Here is a 20,742-nt window from a genome sequence, read left to right on the forward strand (position 1 = left end):
TGAGATTGTAAAATGGTACAAGCATTCTAGAAAGAAGTTTGACATTTCCTCAAAACGCTGAACATAGAAATTACATATGACCCAGCTTTTCCACTGCTTGAATATTCCCTGAGAAAATGAGAACTGAGGCACAAACGGAGATTTGCCACTAATGTTTATAGGAATGTTATTCACCGTCACAAGGACATGGAAATAGCCCAAATATCCAACCACAAATGGATGGATTGAGAAATTATAGTACATTCACATGATGGATTACTACTACAGCATGCAGGAACAATGATTTTGTAAATAATTACCTAACTTGGAGAAACTGGAGAGAAATATGCTGAGTGAACTAACTCAGTCCCATAAGGATAAATATTGTATAAAACCATTCTAGAATGAGTTTGAGGAACCAGAAGGGGTGGGTGAGGGTGGAAGCAAAGAGATGAGGCTATGTAGGAGGAGGGGAAGTTAATCATGGAGTTGTACAATTTGATGGGGGCAGGAGTGAGGGAAATTGGAAAAATCTGTTCACAAAGAAAAAAAATTTCAAATTTTGTAAATAAACTAGTATAAAAAAGAATTTTGCCCCCAAAAGCAGATGGGAGACCTTTATCATTATTCAAGTAACAAATGACGTGCTGATCCTGACCACCACTGGCTTAGGCACCAGTGACTTATTCCCACACTCATGCCTGCTCTGCTAACATCCATCTAAGCTGGATGCTATATTGTAGAGGAAAGGAAATTGTAAAGACAAGAGCTGAATTCAATGAGATAGAAGACAGAACATTTGAAACCATGAACAAGACCAAGAGCTACTTTTTTGAAAGAGTCAATAAAATTGACAGACCATTGGCAAAATTAACGCAGAAAAAAGAAAAAGAGAAGACACAACTCAGTTATTGAGGTGGCATCGCAATAGAACCAAATGAAGTTAAATTTATATCAGTTGTAGTTGTTATGGTTGTTGTTATGTGTCTGCTGTTGAGTCACTTGTGACTCATAGTGACCGTGTGTACAAAAGCTCTGGACCTTGCTCTATCCGGAACCACCCTTATTCTCTCTGACACACCTACCCCCATCATCCCAATCACTCAATCAATTCATCCCATCCAGGAGCTTCCTCTCTTGTGGGTCCCTCCACCCTCCCAATCAAGATGTCCTTCTCCAAGAACTGATCCCTCCTTGCAACATGCCCAATGAACATGTCAAATGAAGCTTCAAAATCTTAGCCTTTGAGGAGTAAATTGGCTTCACCATCTCTAGGAGAAGATAATTGAATATGTCATGGACTTCTAGGAGAACGAACAAGCCATTCTAAACTTCCACTAGTAGGAAGTTAGGGTTCCAATCTCTCCACAACCTTGTCAGCATGTATTGTTTGCTGCTCTGTTGAACTATTATTACTTGGATGAGATATATATCATAATTGCTTTTATTTGCATCTCTTTGATAGTTAACTAGGGATTTTACATATTTCTTCCTATCCCAATATTTTATAACTTGTACATGGTATAAAATAGATATTCTTATAAACTTTTACTATAACAAAAATAGTCTTGAGGATTTCTATGATAGGATTATAAATCTATGAATCTAATAAAATGAACAATATTATGCTTAAAGTATTTATAATAGATCAAAGAATTTTTATAAATCCTCAATACTTGTCATGATTACACTAGGTCTGAAAGTTCAAATTTTAAATTTTTACTTGATTACTGTTCTCATGTTATCCTATTTCCAGAGTAATTTTACTTTTCTTCTCCTTATATTTTGTACTAGTGATTTTTTTTCTGATACTTAATTCAAGAATGTGTCATAAATATCTTAAAGTCCTTATTTACAAACAGGCAAATGTTAAATAATGTATAAGAGTAGGATATTATTCAACTGTATACATTTAAGATAATTTAGGTCATATCACAGGCATTTAAAAAATCAGCATCATTTTAACTGGTTCAAGTCATTCTAACTGTTTATTAAAGTGTAAATTCTATTTAAGGAACAATTGGAATATAAATCCTGTTTTGTCAAATGTTTCAATTCAACATACACTGAATCTTTTTCTATCTTTCCAGATTTCTCATTTAAAATCTCCAAACATATTTTAGAAGTTAAAACCACTTAGAGTGGACTGCCTATAAAGGTAAGATAGGAATGAAAACCTTAAATTTTTGGTTTTGGTTGTCAAAACAGCACATTACCTGTATTTTAATGGCTTTTTTTTAAATAAAAAAGTATTGAGGTGATTGAGCTATACAATGAAAAGGAACTCTGGTGGCTTTATAGTATTCAATTTTTATTCTAATCCAAAGGTATGGAGTTCAAATCCCAGCGGCTGTGCAGGAAAAAGATGGGAAATCTCCTCCCATGAAATTTGTTATCTCTGAAAATGCACTGGAGGGTAAGCAAGGGGTTGATTCTGACTCTATGATTCTTGATATCAACAACCAACAATGTAATGTTTAAATCTAATACAGTCCTTGTAGATTGGTATTTGTACATAAATGATCCTGAATATCAGTTTCCACATAATATTTCAAGATGGGGTTGCCAATAAATCTCAATGTCTACTAAGTTTTCACTTCTGGAAATTTATGCAATATCAGAAACATATTCTTATAACTTGATCATCTATAAATAGTTTTCAATTTTTGTTAGATGTTGTCTAGTCATCTATGACTCTAGAACAGAACAAAGCACTGCCTTGTCTGGCACCATCTTCATTATTTTTGATAGGTGTGAGCCCATTTTTTGCATTTACTTTGCCATCACACTCATTGAGACAGCCATCTTTTTCTCTGCTTTATGATGTAGGATATCCTTTACCAGAGAGTGGCCCTACCTGCTAATATGTGCCAAGTACTCATTCTTCATTCTAAAAAGCATAACAATTCCATCTTTCTAAGGGGGATTTCTTTTGTGTTCTGAAACCCATGATTTATTCAGTGTTCTTCTCCAGCACCTTAATTCAAAAGTATCAATTCTTCTGGTTTCTGAATTTATGATTCATTTATCCCATACATAGAAGCCACTTGAAAATTCTATTGGTTGGGTCAAAGGCACCTTAGTCCTCCAAGAAAAAGTTTTGCTTTGTAGTATTTTAAAGAGCTCTTTTCCAACATATTTGACCAATATAATGCACTGTTTTATTTCTTGACTACTGCTTGCATTCTTACTGTTGAACTTGTTGTTGTTATTTTTATATGCTGTCAAGTCACCTGCAACTCATAGCAACCCTAAGAACAATAGCTCTGAAACATGCCCAGTACTTAGCCAGTCTCATTACTTCTAACCCCACTCTCTCAGTTACTGTATCAATCCATATCATCTGTGGTTTTCCCCTCCTGCCCTGTCACTCCACACTTCTGAGCATGATGTCCTTCTCCAACAACCAGCCTCTCCTGGCCATGTGCCCAAAGTATGTGAGACAAAGCTTTAAAATCCTAGCATCCAAGGAAGAACTTGGTTTATTCCTCTCTAAGACAGACTTCCTTGTTTTCTTGGAAGTCCATGGTATGTCCAAGACTCTTCTCTAGGACCACAACTCAAAGGTATCAATTCTTTTTTCTGCCATCATTAGTCATTGTCCAGCTCTCTTGTGCAAAGTAAGCAATTGCGAAGAGCATGGCCTGGATCAGGCACACCTTATGTAAATATAGTGAAATACCTGACAACTTAATTTTTTTCTGTTTATAATTATCTTGTTTGATAGTGCAGTTGTAAGGAATTTGTTTAATTTATCTTAAAGTGTTTGAAAGTCTTTGATCATCTTCAGTAAGAGCTTTGTGTTTTTGTTCTCTTAAAATAAGTAGGAATCATAGTAATCAGAAAATACTGCATAGTCTATTTATTATTATGTGTTCTTCATACAAAAATAGCCAATATCTAGACCGTATATTCTTTTACAAATGACCCCTGAATTGTATTTATTTTCCTGAAATAATAGATTTGGATGTATGTAAGTGTTTCAATCCATATAATTCAGTAGCTGTACTGTATCAGTCACTGGTGACCAAATGGCAAGAAATTGTGCTGTAATCCTGAATTGCACATGGTTCTAATCTACCAAGTGCTCCGTGGGAGAAAGATGTGCAATCACCTCTATGTGAATAATTCTCTTTGAAAACCCACCAGGGAGTCAGCAATGTGTTGGTTCCTACTGTACACAACAATATGCTGTTGTTATTATTGTTATGTACCATTGAATTGGAACCAATAGCTGCTGACACACCAGCAGGTTTTCAAAGGCTGTAAATCACACAGGAGGAGATTGTTCATCTTTTTTGCTGCAGAGAGGCTGATAGATTTGAAACAAGTGCTTTTGTGTTGTCTTCATAATTCCTTACCATGAGACCAGCAAAACTCTGCTCCTTTAGCTTTTCTAATTCCTAAGATGTGTATACCTGAATGTTGACAAAGTCAATCCTATGCCACATTGATTTTTGATATTCTGTCCTTTTATACAACTGAAATGTTGTACAAGAAAAAAGAAAACCAGTATATGATCAATTCCAAATCACAGCTATTCCTTTCCCACTGCCAGCCTTATCTCTCAAGTGTTTATGTTTAATCTGCTCCATTTCTTTGTTTTCTGAGACTCCACAGGCCACACAGCCATTTTTAGCTTCACTAGTTATAAGAGCATGAACTTTGGGTTTAGATAAACCAACATGTGAAGCCCAGTCATTGTCCAACTGAGTGACCTTAAGGCAGACAATTTATCCTCTCAGTGTCTGCGTTTCCATCATAAAAAACAAACAAAAAAAAAAACAAAAAAACCCAGAATGGTTTACTAGTGGATTTTTTCAAAGGATTTGGCATTTTTAAATAGCTCAGGAGATGTCTTTCATATTGACAGATTGTTTTATTTCTATAATTTTCTTGGAAAGGATTTCTTTTTAATGGTAGAATTTTTTTGTCTCATAAACATAGAACAAATTAGTTGTTAAATGTGGAAATATCCTTATGATGCATAGGAAAATACTCTCTATATATTTCTATCAGTCTATATATGTAAATTATGTCTGCATATCCTCTTCAAATTGTGGTGTTGGAGAAGAGTCTTGAACATGCCATGGACCACCAAAAAAACAAATACATCTGTCTTGGAGAGGGTGAAACCAAGTTTCTCTTTGGAGGCTAAGATTCTGAAGCTTCGTCTCACATATTTGGGTATATGGCCAGGAGAGACCAGTCATTGGAGAAAGGCATCATGTTCAGAGGGTGGAGGGACAGCTCAGGAGAGGAAGACACTGGAGGAGATTGATTGATTCAGTGATGGGGGCAAGGGTTGCTGGTGTTTCATAATTAGTGAGACTGGCTCAGGAGAGGGCAGGGTACAGAGATATAGTACATAAGGTCACTATGAGTTGCAGGTGAATTGACATCATATAACAACAACAACAACATCCTTTTAACATATTAAATTGTGATTATCTTTTAAATTCTTTTAAATCATATATACCTGAAATATGTGCATTCCAAAAAGTGGATTACTATTAATATATGAAAAGTATTATTTTTAGAAGCTGCATTGATGTCATTGGCAAAAAAATAGGACACCAGAAACAATGGGATACCAATTGACTTGTTTCAATTAACAAATGCACCTTTGGATGCACTCACTTATGAAAGGAAATTTGGAAGCTGGCTGTCTGGCCAACAGATTGGAAGAGGTCCATATTTGTTCCAATTCCAAAGAAAGGTGAGCTTACTGAATGTGGAAATTATCAAACAATATCATTGATGTCATGTTCAAGCAAAATACTGTTTTAGATCGCTTAAAAAGAGCTGGAATAGTACATAGATAAGGAACTGCCAGAAGTTCATGCATGATTTAGAAGCAACCTTGGCACCAGGGTTATTGTTGCTAATGTCAGGTGGATCCTGGCTGAAAGTAAGGAATAACAGAAGAATGCCTATTTGTGCCTTATTGAACATGCAAAGGGGTTCAAATATATGGATCATGACAAGTTGTGGCTGACATGAGTGTGCTCATGTGGAATCTATACCTGGAAAAGGCAGCTGTTGGTGCAAACAGAGCAGAAAAGCACTGCATGGTTTGGAATTGGGAAGGGAACGGGTCAGGATTGTATTATCTCGCCATACCTATTCAATCTGTAGGCTGAGCAAATTATCTGAGAAGCTGGACTCTATGAGGGGGAATGTGGCATCAGCATTGGAGGGAGATTCATCAATAACCGACATTATACAGATGACACAAGCTCACTTGTTTAAATTGAAGAGGTCTTGAAACACATGTTACTGAAGATCAAGATGTGCAGCCTTCTGTATGGATTGTGTCTCAATGTCAGGGAAACTATGATTCTTACCACTGGACTAAGAGGCAGGATTATGATGGATGGAAAGGATATTGAAATTGTCAACAGCTTTCTTGGATTCACAATTAATACCTTTGTTACAAGCAGACAGGATATAAAGGGACACATTGCACTGGGGAAATTTGCAGTTAGGGGCCTTTCCATATTATTTAGGAGTAGTGATATCAGTTTGAGGACCAATGTGTGTCTGATTTAAGCCATAGTCTTTCTGATTACTAGCTATGCATCTGAGAGCTGGACAATGAATAAAGATGACAGAAAAAAATGATAAATTTGAGCTGTGATGTTGGAGAAGAGCACTGATCACCCCATAGATGGCCAAGAGAATGAACAGATTTTTTTTTATATGGCACAGTCGGAGTGTTCTTTGGAGGCAATAATGATGAGTCTTCACCTCACATACTTTGGACATGTTGCACAGAGTTGAAAAAGTACATGATATTGGGAAAGGTGGAGGGTCCGCGAAGGAGAGGAAGACCCTCAACAAGATGAATTGATAGAGTGACTGTTGCAATGGGCTCTTGTGTGTCAGGAAGTGTGAGGACGGTACAGGATAGAACAGGGTTCAGATCTTCGTTCATAGGGTTGCTATGATCTGTGCTCAACTAAGCGGCACCCAATAATGTTGTCTTTAGTTGTATGGATTCTTTGAAGATATCAAGAATGTATTTAATATTATTGTTCTGTTTCAATTAACTTTCACATAATAATAATCTAATGTGTGATAGAACTAAATGTTGCCTGCTACTGTATCATCAGTACAATTATTGCTGTATTTGAGACCATGATTACAGCCACTGTATCTATTCATCATTTTGAAGATCTTCCTCTTTTCACTTGTCACTCTACTATCTCAGGCAAGATATTTTTCTCCAGGAATTTGTCCTCCTGATGACATGCCAAAAGCACATGGGTCAAAATCTCACCATCTACAAATATTTTAGGAAACATTCTGACTACATCTTTTCAAAGATTTGTTTATTGTTCCAGTAGTCTATGGTATGTTCAATATTCTTTGTCATTCCTGTAGCCAGCAAGGTACATCCCAGTGAAACTCATTTTGGACTAATTGCGTCTGATCATAGAATACTTCCATCTTGGAAGTTATTTCATAATTCAAAGTCATTAATTCTTTTTTGTTATTGTGGCTGCAACTGCCAAATATGGGACAGCTGACTCTCCAACAGGTTTTTGAGGAAAATTATTTGTATGGAAGAGATTGGCTATCTTTCTCCCATGAAAGAGCAGGTGGATTTAAATTGTGAATCTTTGGTGAAATCTAAATGAAATCTCTTACATTAGACTCCCACAGTATCCTTAGTCAATCTAGGATTCACACACAAGTAAACTGAAAAGAAATGGCTAGACTTATGCATATTTTAGCCTTCATGTCATGTTTTACTTTTATCCCTTTAAAGAATTATTTTTCAACAGAATTGTACAAGTTGTGTTATTATGTGTCACTGAATTAATTGCCCTGCCTGAGGCAGTATCACTGATTCCAAAACACACCTACAACCATTGTCCCAGTTACTGTAGCAATTCATATCATCTGAGGTCTTCTTCTCCTATGCTTTCCCTCAACCCTTCCAAGCATGATATTATTCTGTAAGGACAGGTCCCTCCCGGCCATGTGATTGAAGTGTATGAGACAGAGCTTAAAAACCCTTGCTTTCAAGGAGAAACTGGTTTTAACCCTCTCCAAGACAGATCTATTTGTCTTCCTGGTTTCTTCTAGCACCTCAGTTCAAAGGCATTAATTCTTCTTCTGTCATCCTTAGTCATTGTTCAACTCTCTGATGCATAGCAAGTAATTTCAAAGACTATGGCCTGGATTAGGTGCACCTTAGTCTTGAGACTGACATCGTTGCTTTTTAGTACTTTGGCGTGGTCCCTGACAGCAGATATTCCCAGTGAAATTCATTTTTTTTATTTTCAGACTGCAGATTCCAAGAGAGTTGATTGTGGAGCCGAGCAAGCAGTAATTGTTAACAACCTCAATCTCTTCTCCATGAGAATCTTAGTTTTCTTAATGTTGAGCTTCAATCCATATTGAAGACTACAGATCTTGATCTTGTGCTTCAGATCCTCCTCAGTTTCGGCAAGCAGGGTTATGCCATCGGCATAAGTTGTTAATGAGTCTTCCTCCAGTCCTTATGCCACATTCCACCTCATAAAACACAGCTTCCCGAGTGATCTGTTCTGCATATAGATTGAAAAGGTATGGAGACAGGATGCATCCCTGATATACTCCTTTCCTGATTTTGAACCATGCAGCCTTTCCTTGCTCTGTTTTAAAGACTGATTCTTGGTCCAAATATAGGTTTCTCATAAGCACAATCAAATATTCTGGGGATTCCTATTCTCCTCAAAGTTAGCCATAATTTGTTGTGATTCACCCAAATGCCTTTACATAGTTTATAAAACACAGATAGACATTGCTCTGGTACTCTTTGCTTTCTGCTAAGGCCCATCTGATATTGACAATAATGTCTCTAGCGCCATGAACTCTTCTAAATCAAGCTTATATTTCTGGTAGTTCTCTGTCAATGTACTGTTCCATTCTTTTCTGGAAAATCTTCACCAGAATTTTGCTTGCCTAGGATATGAGTGATATTGTTTGATACTTTTCACAAACTGTCCCTCACCTTTTTTTTTTTGGAATGGAATAAATGTGTATCTCTTCCAATTAGTCGGCTCCAGATTTCTTGGCACAACCTGATGAGCACAACAATGGCAGCATCTGTTTATGGAATATGTCAATTGGTATTCCGTCAATTGCTGGAGGTTTATTTTTTGCTAAGTCCTTCAGAACAGCCTGAACTTCCTCTTTCATCACCATTGCCTTTTGCTCATATGTTGTTTCTTTAAATTCTTCTGTACCAGCCAATGTTTTTTAGTACAATGACTCTATATAATCCTTCCATCTTCTTTTGTTTAAGATTTTTCCCTTTCATATTATTTTAATCTTCCTGAATCATTCAATATTGTATTCATAGCTTCATTATGTATTGCAACTTGCACCTTGAATTTGTTCTTTAGTTCCTTCAGCTTAAGAAATGCTGAGCAAGTTTGGCCCTTTTTATTTTCAGACCCCAGCTCCTTGCATATTTTATTATAACATTTTGCCACAGTTAATACACTTGGTACCAGCAGTCAAGAGATATATTGCACTGACAAAGTCTACAAATTATTAAGGAGCAATGATATAATTTTGAGGACGAATGTATGCCTGATTTAGACTATGGTCTTTTTCGTCACCTGGTATGTGTCTGAGAGCTCAAAAATGAATAAAGGTGACAGAAAACAATTGATTCATTTTAACTTTGCTGCTGGAGAAGAATGCTGAGATCAAATAGACTGCCAAAAGAATCAACAGATATACCTTGGAGAAGGTGCAGCCAGAGTGCTCCTTACAGGCAAAGATGATGAAGTTTCATTTCACAAACTTTGAGAATGTTGCTGGGAGAGAGAGGTTATTGCTTGGAGAGGGATATGATGCCTGGGAAGGCAGAGGAGTGGCAGGAGAGAGGAAGACTCTCAACCAGATGGGTTAAAATGGAGATTGTAGCAATGGCCTTGACTAAGAGGGATAAACAATGTACAACACATTGAAAAAGATAAGGGAAAGAACTGCTTAAAAAGAATATTGTTGTTGTTGTATTGTTAAGTGCTGTCAAGTCATAGACAACTCATAGTGACCCCATGAAAGCAAGACCTGAACACTTGTATAACTTTCATAGTTTCTCCGCATTTATAGAGCTTTCAGAGGCAAGCTATTTCGGAAGTGGATGCCATACCTGCTTCTGAGCTTGTTTTAGTTGGGGAACTCCCCCAAACACTGTCCACCATGGGTAACTATTATCATATTTGACACATCACTGTCACAGTGTTTAGCATCACAGCAACCATGAGGTACCTCTACCTTGGTACAGCAAATGGAAAGACCACTTAGAAAAATGTTTGATTACATACAATTAAAACCAGGGCAGAGGGCTGTAGATTAAAATCACCCACCTTTGACTTGGTAGTGTAACTTTCTATCTCCAAGGCCCACAGAGCTCTCTAGGTTGGTGTTATAAGATTAGGAAATATTTGCATAACAATAGCCCAAAATAAGAGCTGCATAGTAAAGTGGACTAGGGTAGAGGTGGGGAATTGTACAGCAGCGAGTTTTTTATTTTTCCAAAGATAAAAGCAAACTGGGAGTGGGTGGGCAGGGAGAAAAATGTTCAACAATGAATGAATGAAAGGAAAGTCAAGTTCTCTAAAAATTTTCATTAAAATTTCAATTAAAAAGTTTGATATTTCCTTTAAAAATTGTGAAGATGGCACAGGATAGGACAATATTTACATCAGTTTTTCATAGGTTCTCTCTTATCTGTACTTGGCACAATAGCACCGAACAACAATAATAGCTCTTTTTTACTAAAATAATGTATTTATCCAAATATTGACCCCTTACTTATAATACATCTGTATGGGTTGGCTCTCTAGAAAAGCAAAACTATGGGTGGGTGGCAGAAAACAAATATCTCACTGCTTTCTTTTGGCAACAAACAGGTTGACCCATAGCTTATAATCAGTGGATTCCAGTGTGATTTACTGCCTCTGAAAACCCACTCGAGGTCAGCTAGACATCAGTTCCAGCTCAACGGTATACACAAACTTATATAAAATATATAATTACAGACATACAGTGAGATTGAATTCATAGTTAACTTTCATCAGTGATCTTTTCAAACTATTCTTACTGAAAATGAACTACCTCAGTTATATTTACACTTTAATATTAAGGACTGTAAGAAATACTTCATGCATGGATTAAAAGAGAAATGTTCTCATATATAGTTTTCATATCTACATATGATCATAGATGGTATTTACACCTCCTCCTACAAAACTCACTTGCTACTCCCTTTGCCTTCATTAAGTATCTCGGCATATTTTGGGTTTTTGCCTGGCAGGGTAAGGCAAAGGTTCATTTCTGAAGAGTTTGGGAGACTAGGGGTCATATCAGAATTGATTATTGTCATTTGCTAGTGATTGTAATTAGAGAATATGAAAGCACAAAGACATTACTAAATTAATCTCTTATATTCTATACCTACACTTTTTCCCACTATATGCAATATCATCAAATGCCCTTTTGGTAATCAGGATTAATAACACCAGATAGTAAACTGATATACTATTGATTCAGAGGCATGATAAGTCCCAAGTGGCCTCAAGGTAGTCTTAACTTCCAATTCATTGGAAATATTATGTCTCACAATGTGAGAACTAAGACATTCAGACTTGCAAAATATAATATTGTAGAGATAGAAGCAAAAAAAAAAATTTAGTTGATCACTAAGTATAATAGTGAATAGTGTTACTCACATTTCTGTCACTTGATTTTTGAACCTGTTAATGTTGGCTACTGGAGAAACAGCACCTTGTAGTACATGTTGGTTTTCAGTATATGGAATAGCATGTATAATACAGATTTAATATAGAGTAAGAGAGTGTTGCCAGAAGTCTCTATAAATCGGATGCAGGCCTTAAACTTCCTTCCACATGACTGATGGCTCAAAGCAGATCTAATTATGAAAGTTGTGGAGTTTGATGTTTAAAATCATGGTCATAGCTATTGAATTTGACTATGCCTTGTGGATTGGCAAAAGTATGTGTATAGGTTGTGTTAGCCTATTCACAAGGAAATTGTCTAGTCTCACCAATCCACAAGGAGATTTGCTATCCTCTCCATTAAACTGAGCAGGTCTGGCAGCAGAATTAGAAAATCTTGACCAGCAAAAAATAAGCAAGGAATGTAGCACATCCTGTGAGCCTAGAAATTTGTGTGCCCGCTATACCTGCACTAGCACAGTCATGACTGAAGCAGAGAACTAGAGAGACAGCATGAGACTGAGCTGATCTTGAGACTGCTACTCTTCATGAACAGAACGAGAATTAAACTAAAAGGTTTTGCCCAAGTTTCTTGGACAACAGAGAGAAGGGAGCGCAGGAGCCAAGATTGCAAGACTGAAAACTTTGTAACACTGGCCTAAAGCCATGAGTTTCCAGGCTGATGTGCCTGTGAGCACTTTTCAGAAACTGTCTTGACTGTATTCTGCTGTTGTTGTGTTGTTTTTTGCTGTTGAGTTAAGCACGACTCATAGCGACCCTAAGAACAAAATACCTGATTCTGTAACTATTGTAGTTTCTCAAAGGTCATAGTTTCTAGAGGCCTATTGTTTAGGAAGTGGATGTCACTCCTGCTTCCAAACCTTAGTTTAGCTATTTGTCTTCCACAATATAATTCTGTGTAATTTGTGAGCCATAATGTAAGATTTTGGACCCATAAAAGCAGTAAAATTGATAGAGTAGAAAGAGTATGAGAGTATGGAGACATGTCTGACTGATTACGTGTTGTTGATGCTGTTGAAAGTGTAATTTCCCTTTGTAAATTTGCTGAAGGTCAAATATGCTTGCCCTCAGTGTCCTTCCTTGCTCTTTTTGCAACAGTGTTTAAATTATATTTGTTTCTTTATCAAGGAATCAGTCCGTTAAATCAGATCTCCTAAATAGAATTACTGCATCATAACTTCAAAACCAGAGAATCATAAGCAGCCAAATTGACATAGCTATATAAAATTAACCATCATGCCTAAAATATTTGAGAAGAAATATCACCATCTTTGATTTGAAAGAACTTTCTGTCTGCCTTTCTTCCAAGACAGTCCTGTTTGTCCTTTGGTAGACCATGGTTTACTCAGTATTTTTAAACAATAACACAATTCACATACATCAAACTTCTTCACTCTTATTATTCACTGTCCCACTTTCTTAAACATGCAAATCTATTAAAAATACTTTTACATGAATCTGGCACATCTGAGCCTTCAAAGTAATATCCTTGCTCTTTAGCACATTATATAAGTCCTTTGTAATATATTTGGAAAATGCAATATGTCTTTAATTTTTTTTACTGAAGCTTCCATAGGTATTGATTGTGAATCCAATCTTTAAAAACCCCATTATTTTCTGCATTTATCATATTATTGCTTATTGGCCCAATAGTTAGGATTTTTTTTTAAATGAGGTGTAATTTATACTTAAGGATATGTTCTTTACCATTAGTTCTTCAAGGAATCTTAGATTTTTTTTTTTGCAAATTTATAATCTGTATAGCACAGTTTGTTGATGACTATTCCATCAGACCTGGTGCCATATTTTTATATTTTTAATATACTACATGCTAAAGAATTATTTTCTCAGAATGCACTTTAAATCTATATGGTGAAAGTTAGAATCTTCTTTTTGTCAGGATTATATTTTTCATCACAAATAGTATAAATTATTCAATCACCTACAAAATATACTGAATGAACATGAATAATTGTTGATATATTTTGCCAACAGTCACCTTTACATGAAAAATAGAATGAATATATGGAAGTTATTAATAAAAAGAATTTTTATAAAAAACATAAAATAATAGCATTGATTAATGGGCTACCAAAATATATTACTTGGTCCAATGCAATTATTTAAATGGGCACCACTTAAATTGATGAGGTTATAACCTGTTCATTTACACAGGTATGCATCCTCAGCCACATTTTCCAAAGTCAGTAAGGAAGTGGACAATTTATATTCCTTTCAATGGAAATAACCCAGATAAGCTTCCAATCTCAGTAATAAGATTTAAACTCTAATTTCATTCCATGTGGGAGTAAGAAGAAGCAGATTGTTGTTAAGTCACAGAGAAATACATGTGAGAGTCTTTTAAGTCTATGTTATCTTTCATTTAAATAAATAGTCTCATATTATGACTCTTATGAAAAGGTCCCAAGGAAATGTGACTTAGTAAACACAGGATTTGGACAAGCTGTATGACTGTATGTGTTAAAACTGAAACCAGACTCCATGAAACCTTGTGAAATGGTCCATAAATATATATTTGTTCACTTCATATCAGAATCCACTCTTTACAACACATTCCTCAAGTCATTCTGCTTGGTAGAGTGCTGTAATAAGTCACTAACTCCTACATGCAAGTCATACACAAGCAATTTATTAGAACTGGCTTTTCTTATCAAAGGGAGTTTTAAATATTTTCTGTCTAAAGAGAGCATAACTGTTTTTTAAGCTTCTCATTGTCATTGCTGACATTCTCTGCTTTACTGTTGGTCTTGTTTATAGCATTAATCTTACCTAAATATCTAGTAAAATAACACAAAAGTCTGCCTTTAAAGATTATTGTAGATCTTGGTCCCCACGGCTTTGTCACTTATTTTTACCCTACTATGAATCCCACACCTTGACTTCTTGAATAATTCTCTTTTGGCCAATGACTTTTGTGAAATCTAAAATTAGAGCGCTCATGATTTTTCTCTTAAGACATTTTGGAGAAACAAATATATGTTGGAGAAAGTAGAGCCAGAGTGCTCTTGAAGGCAAAGATGCTGAAACTTCATCTCACATACTTCAAGCATGGTGCTAAGAGAGGCTAATCGTTGGAGAGGGATGTCTTACTTTGAAAGGTGAGAGATCAGAGAAAGAGAAGTAGACATTCTACCAGCTGAATTAACACAATGACTGCCACATTGGGCTCTTGTGTGTCAGGAAGTATGAGGATGGTACAGAATATGACAGATTTCGGATATGCTGTTCAAAAGGGTACTTGACTCGATGCCATCACTGACCATCTAGACATTGTTCCTCCAGTTACTCTCTCCTCATAAGTCACACATGCTCTTCTATGGCTATCTCAACAAAATGAATGCCTTAAAATGTTTTCTTTATTAGATCAATAACCACTTCCTTATGTTTAATCTCTCTACACATAAACACATATAACAAGCATTTTCAAATTGTCCACAAGAGGACATAAGGCATGATGTCATTCCCATTTTTACCACTATTTATTTTCTGAACCTGTCAGTCAGTTATGACTATAGAAGTAAACCTTATATTTGAAGGCATTTTAGATCATAGGAAGTATTATAAAGAACAAATAAATCCATAGCACTTAAAACCTGCAAGGAACAGTGAGCTCTGTTGGCTTAGTGGCAAGAAGCTGCACTGCAATCCCAGAGGTATGTGGTTTGAATCTACTAGATGTTTTACTGGAAAAGGAGGAGTAAGCTTCTCCTGTACCAGTCAGATCTGACTTGATGGTATATACACAAAAAAATGATAAAATAAAATTTCAAAAACTCCAAAGCACAAGCTGGCATAGCCATAGAGCTGACATTATAAATGTATCTTTATTAGACCTTTCCATGGTTGTAGAAGTTCAGCTGCTTCAATGCACTGTGATATACTATGACAATAGATAAAGCATTCTAAAAATATGCCTACTGTAGTTGTGGTATTCATAATGTATGCAGAGAATCAAATCTGTATCCAAAGTAAGTCATTATCACTGTAAGAACAAAGTATTTCCTTTCAATGAGAGAAGTGATTCTAAGTAATCAACCTGACAACGTTTCTATGCCTGTAACAACTTTTAGTTCACTTTAGGATGGATACATTATAAATTAATATATCCATATAATTACACTTCTAGTAATTCCCTAGAAGAAGAACATGTCTGATTTTTGTTGTGTTAATGTTCTATCCTGTGGTATGTAAAAATCTTACCAGTAAGTATAAAATCCCTGGTATATCCTCCTTACTAGCTCAAATCAGCAAAAAAAATATCAATGTGATGGACAGTTATGATGTATTATGGAAAAGAGTAATTGTTAAAGTACCTTTGCTTTAAATTATGACATAGAGTTTGAAAATTGATACATCATTAAGGTAATAGTAAAGGTATATTGCTTTACTTAGCAGTTCAAAGAAATTTCTAGCATTGCTTGAAAAAAAAATATATTGATCAGATCAATACCTAAATATCAAGTATCAGAGTATTTATTAATTGGCCTAAGCAATAAAATAATATAGATTACAAGCAAAAGTTCAAATATTACATAAAATATCTCAGAGCTATTTAATTATGCATTGAAACAAAGCTTTATTTCTTGTAGTAACCAGAAATTATCATCACACTTCTTTTTTTCTTCTATATCTATGCCTAGAATTAAGTCCTTGCAAGCTCCAACAAGAGAAATATAAATTCTAAGCCAGGAAATATGTGCTATGCTAAAAATAAATGCTTTCTTAATACTTCTACTTATAAACAAAAGCCTAGATAAAATGTGTGGGAATTATCATTAAGTGTATTTTATAATTAAGAAAGGGGCACAAAATTGGAGAATTTTCTTTAAAAGGGACATACAAATTTATTGACTTGAACTCTGTAAACGTAATCTTTATTTCATGATTTGACTCAAGCCCCAAAGAATGATTGAAATAGTTTATTAAATTTGTTCATAGAATTTTTAAATTATATGGTGATCTACACTAAGAAAGTTGAAGTACCTGAACTTGCTTAGTATATTTTTAAAACAGTTATTGCAAATCACTTCATGTGAATCAGACTTGACAGTAGGAAATGCACTGATTGAATTCAGGCATCTTTTTGCTGTTGTTGTTGTTCTTATGTGTTATCAAGTCACCTGTGACTCATAACAACTCTATGGACAATAATAACTCTGAAGCCTGCTCTGTTCTGAGCCTGTTTCACTGGCTCCGATACAACTACCTGCGTTGCTTTAGTCACTATATCAATCCATCTCATCCAGGATCTTCCTTTCCTGTGCTATCACTCCACCCTGCTGACCATGATGTCCTTCTCAAGGATCAGTCCCTCCTGGCCACATGTCTAAATTATGTGGGATTGAGCTTAAAAATCCTGGCCTCCAAGGAGAAACTTAGTTCCATCCTCTCCAAGACAGAACTATTTGTTTTCTTGGCAGTCCATGGTATATTCAAGACTCTTCTCCAGCACCACAACTCAAAGACATCAATTATTCTTCTATATTTCTTAGTCATTATCCAGCTCTCTGATGCATAGCAAGTAATTGCAAAGACCATGGAGTGGGTCAGGTTCACCTCAGTCTCTAGAGTGCCATCATTGCTTCTCAGTACTCTGGAGAGGTCCCTGACAGCAAATTTATCTAATGCAATTTGCCTTTTGATTTCCTGGCTGCTTGTGTAAAAACTGTTGATTGAGCAAGCTGAGCAAGCTGGAAATGTTAACATCAATCTCTTCCACTTCCATCATGGTGCTGTCAATTGGCCCAGTGGTGAGAATCCTTGTCTTATTGCTGTCGAGCTTCAATCCAAATTGAAAACTACAGTCTTTAACCTTCTGCAGCAAGCACTTCAGGTCTTCCTCTGTTTCAACAAGCAAGGTTGTGTCATCTGCAAAATGTAGGTTGTTATGAGTCGCCCTCCAATCCTGATGCCACATTCATCCTTATAAAGCCCAGCCTCTTGAATGATCTCTTCCACATTTAGATTGAAAAAGAATGGGGACAGGGCACATCCTTGACACTCTCTCTTCCTGATTTTGAACCAAGCAGTGTTTCCCTGCTCTGTTCTGTGAACTGCTTCTTGGTCCAAGTATAGGTTTCACATAAAGACAACTAGCTAATGAGGCTGATTTGACCTTGGTGTGGAAGTGGACAAGCAACAGTATTTAATCAACAATACTAACATAAGTGTGCTGACTAAAATAGTAAAGATAGTTCCAAGAATTATCTGACTGGTATGATTGTATAGAGTTGATGACTTAGGCAAGACGTTTCTAAGAATAAAATATTGATGAAATCTACCAATATTCATATGATCTTTATGAGGAAAATATCTTTAACAATCTCTAATAATCAACAGATATGGTGACATATTTTTATTGACTACAATGACATTTTAGGTCTCTCCTGCACTTATTGTCCATTCAGAGGCAGTGTCTGTAAATTCCCCCAAGTCAGATTATTTTCTTCTTAAAACAAACAGCCACTAATTTTTTGTTAAAGGATTGGAGAGAGATTGATAATGCAAATTTTTGTTAGTACAGTGGGGTCCTTCAAGTGTCTCCATCACCCATTCATTCAAGTGGCTGTGGGACTGTACAAGTTTAGTGTTGTTATTGTCATTAGTAGGTGCTGTTAACTAGGGTATGACTCATAGCAACCCTATGAACAACAAACTTCAGTGTTGTGCTATCCTGTACAATCCTTACCATTTCTCACACACTTGAGCCCATTGCTGCAGTCACTGTGTCAACCCACCTCACTGAGTGAGGGTCTTCTTTCTTTTACTGGCTCTCTATCTTTCTCAGTATGATTCCCCTTTTCCAGGAATAATGTCTCTTGGTAAAATGTCTGAAGTATAAGAGACCTTTAATGTGTTGACTATATTCTTTCAAGGCAATGAAGATTATCTTTAAATTTACCTACAATTCTTCCTGTTGCCTAGATTAAGAACTTAGTAGATTTCTCATCTATTTCACTCTGTCACACACCATGACTAAATAGTCAATGCAAAAAATCCATATGAAACAGGCTATTTTGATTATTGTTTTGACATTGCTGTTTGTTTTTATAACTACATATTTTGGTTTTGTCACTTATGTGATGCCACCTACAACCCTACTGTAGTTGTTGCTACTGAAGTTGTTTTTAGGTGTACCCAAGTCATCACCTTATGAACAATATATTTGAGCCTCACCCTATCCTGTGCTATCATCAGAATTTCTGGTATGTTCAGGCTTATTGGTACAGTCACTGTTTCAATTGTTCTTGTTAACATCTTCCTCTCAATCTCTCACACCACACCTCCTCAAGTATGTCTTTTTTTCCTAAGTACAGATCCTTCCTAAAAATATTTTAAATGAAAGTATGTGAAATGAAATTCTACCAGTTTTGCCTCCATAGAGCACACTGGTTATATTCCACCAAGGACAGACTCTGAGATGGTCAATACTCTTCTCCAATACCATGATTCTAAAATGTCAACTCTTCTTGTTTCATCTTCATTCATTTTCCAACTTTCAGATTCATAGAAAATAATTGAAAGTAATATGACTTGGATCAGATGCACCTTAGTCTTTAAACAAACATCACTACTCTTTAGCACTTTAGAGAAGACATTGACAGCAAATTTTTCCATTGCAATATGTCTCTTGATTTCTTGACTTTTGTTACCATGGGTTTTGATTAGTATGACAGTTTCACTATCAAATCTGATTCACCATATTTTTTAGTAAATTGTGTGCCAATGTAAATAACACACACACACACACACAAGCATATAATGTATACAATATGTATATAAAGTTAACACATGAGGAGATTGCATGTTTTGATAAAAAAAGATATGTTTATGTTATTTCCATGAAAATGTTTTGTTGTCATTGTTGCTGTTGTTGTTATGTGTCATTGAGTAGCACAACTCCTATTTAAGAGAATGTACATCATTTGGGAGGAGAATTCCATCTTTCTCCCATGGAATAGCTGGTTAATTTAAACTAATATTCAATGTATTTCTTTTGGATTGATAGCACATCTTCTTATCCATTAGGCCACCAGAAAGCTTCTGTCCATAAAAATCATGGTATATCAAATATTAATCACAGCAGTGCTTAAGGATGCTTGTGCCTTCTTAAAAAATAGATATTATCACCATTATTGTAAAGGGCATATCTACATTTATATTGTGATAATTCACTCTAACATTCTAATTTCTCCGAGCTTTGAATGCCATCTTCTACAACATACGAAAGTAAGTCTTTCAACTTTATAATCTGTAGGTTAACTTTATGTAATGTAATGCTTTACCCATTCTTCAGTGAACCAAGCAAATAGATGATTGTTTACTTTTCTCTAGAGGTGAAATATTGAGTGAAAAAAAATGGGGTTAGTGGGTGTATATCAATAAATTCAGACTGACTCAATTTTATATTCCTTGCACTATATCCCAGAATAATGAAGACAGCAATGCCAGTTTGGGCTTTACAGTGTGTCTGATCCAGCCATGGTCTTTGCAATCAATTACGATGCTGCAGAGAGCTGGACAATGACTAAGAATGATAGAAGGAGAATTGACGACTTTGAGCTGTGGTGCTGGAGAAGAGTATTGAGTGTACCATGGACTACTAAGAAAACAAACAGTTTCATCCTAGAGAGGGTGAGACCCGGCCACTCCTTGGAGATAAGGATTCTAAAGCTTCATCTGACATACTTTGGACATTATAAGGTAGGACCAGTCCTTGGAGAGCAATGTCATACTTAGACAGGTGCAGGGACAATGAAAGAGAGAAAGACCCTTGATGAGACGGATTGATTCAGTGACTGGGGTAATGGATATAGGTGTCTTAGAGACAATATGATTGGCACAGGATAGAGCAAGGTTTAGGACTATTGTACATAGTGTCACTATGAGTCATAGGCAACTCGACGACACACAACAACAACATATCTCAGAAACATAACAGCTATCCACAAACATATTCTTCAGGTTTCTCTATGCA

This window comes from Elephantulus edwardii, unplaced genomic scaffold (genome assembly GCF_000299155.1).
Source record: "Elephantulus edwardii isolate Elephantulus edwardi_28Jun2011 unplaced genomic scaffold, EleEdw1.0 scaffold00107, whole genome shotgun sequence".
NCBI classification, from domain to species: Eukaryota; Metazoa; Chordata; class Mammalia; order Macroscelidea; family Macroscelididae; genus Elephantulus; species Elephantulus edwardii.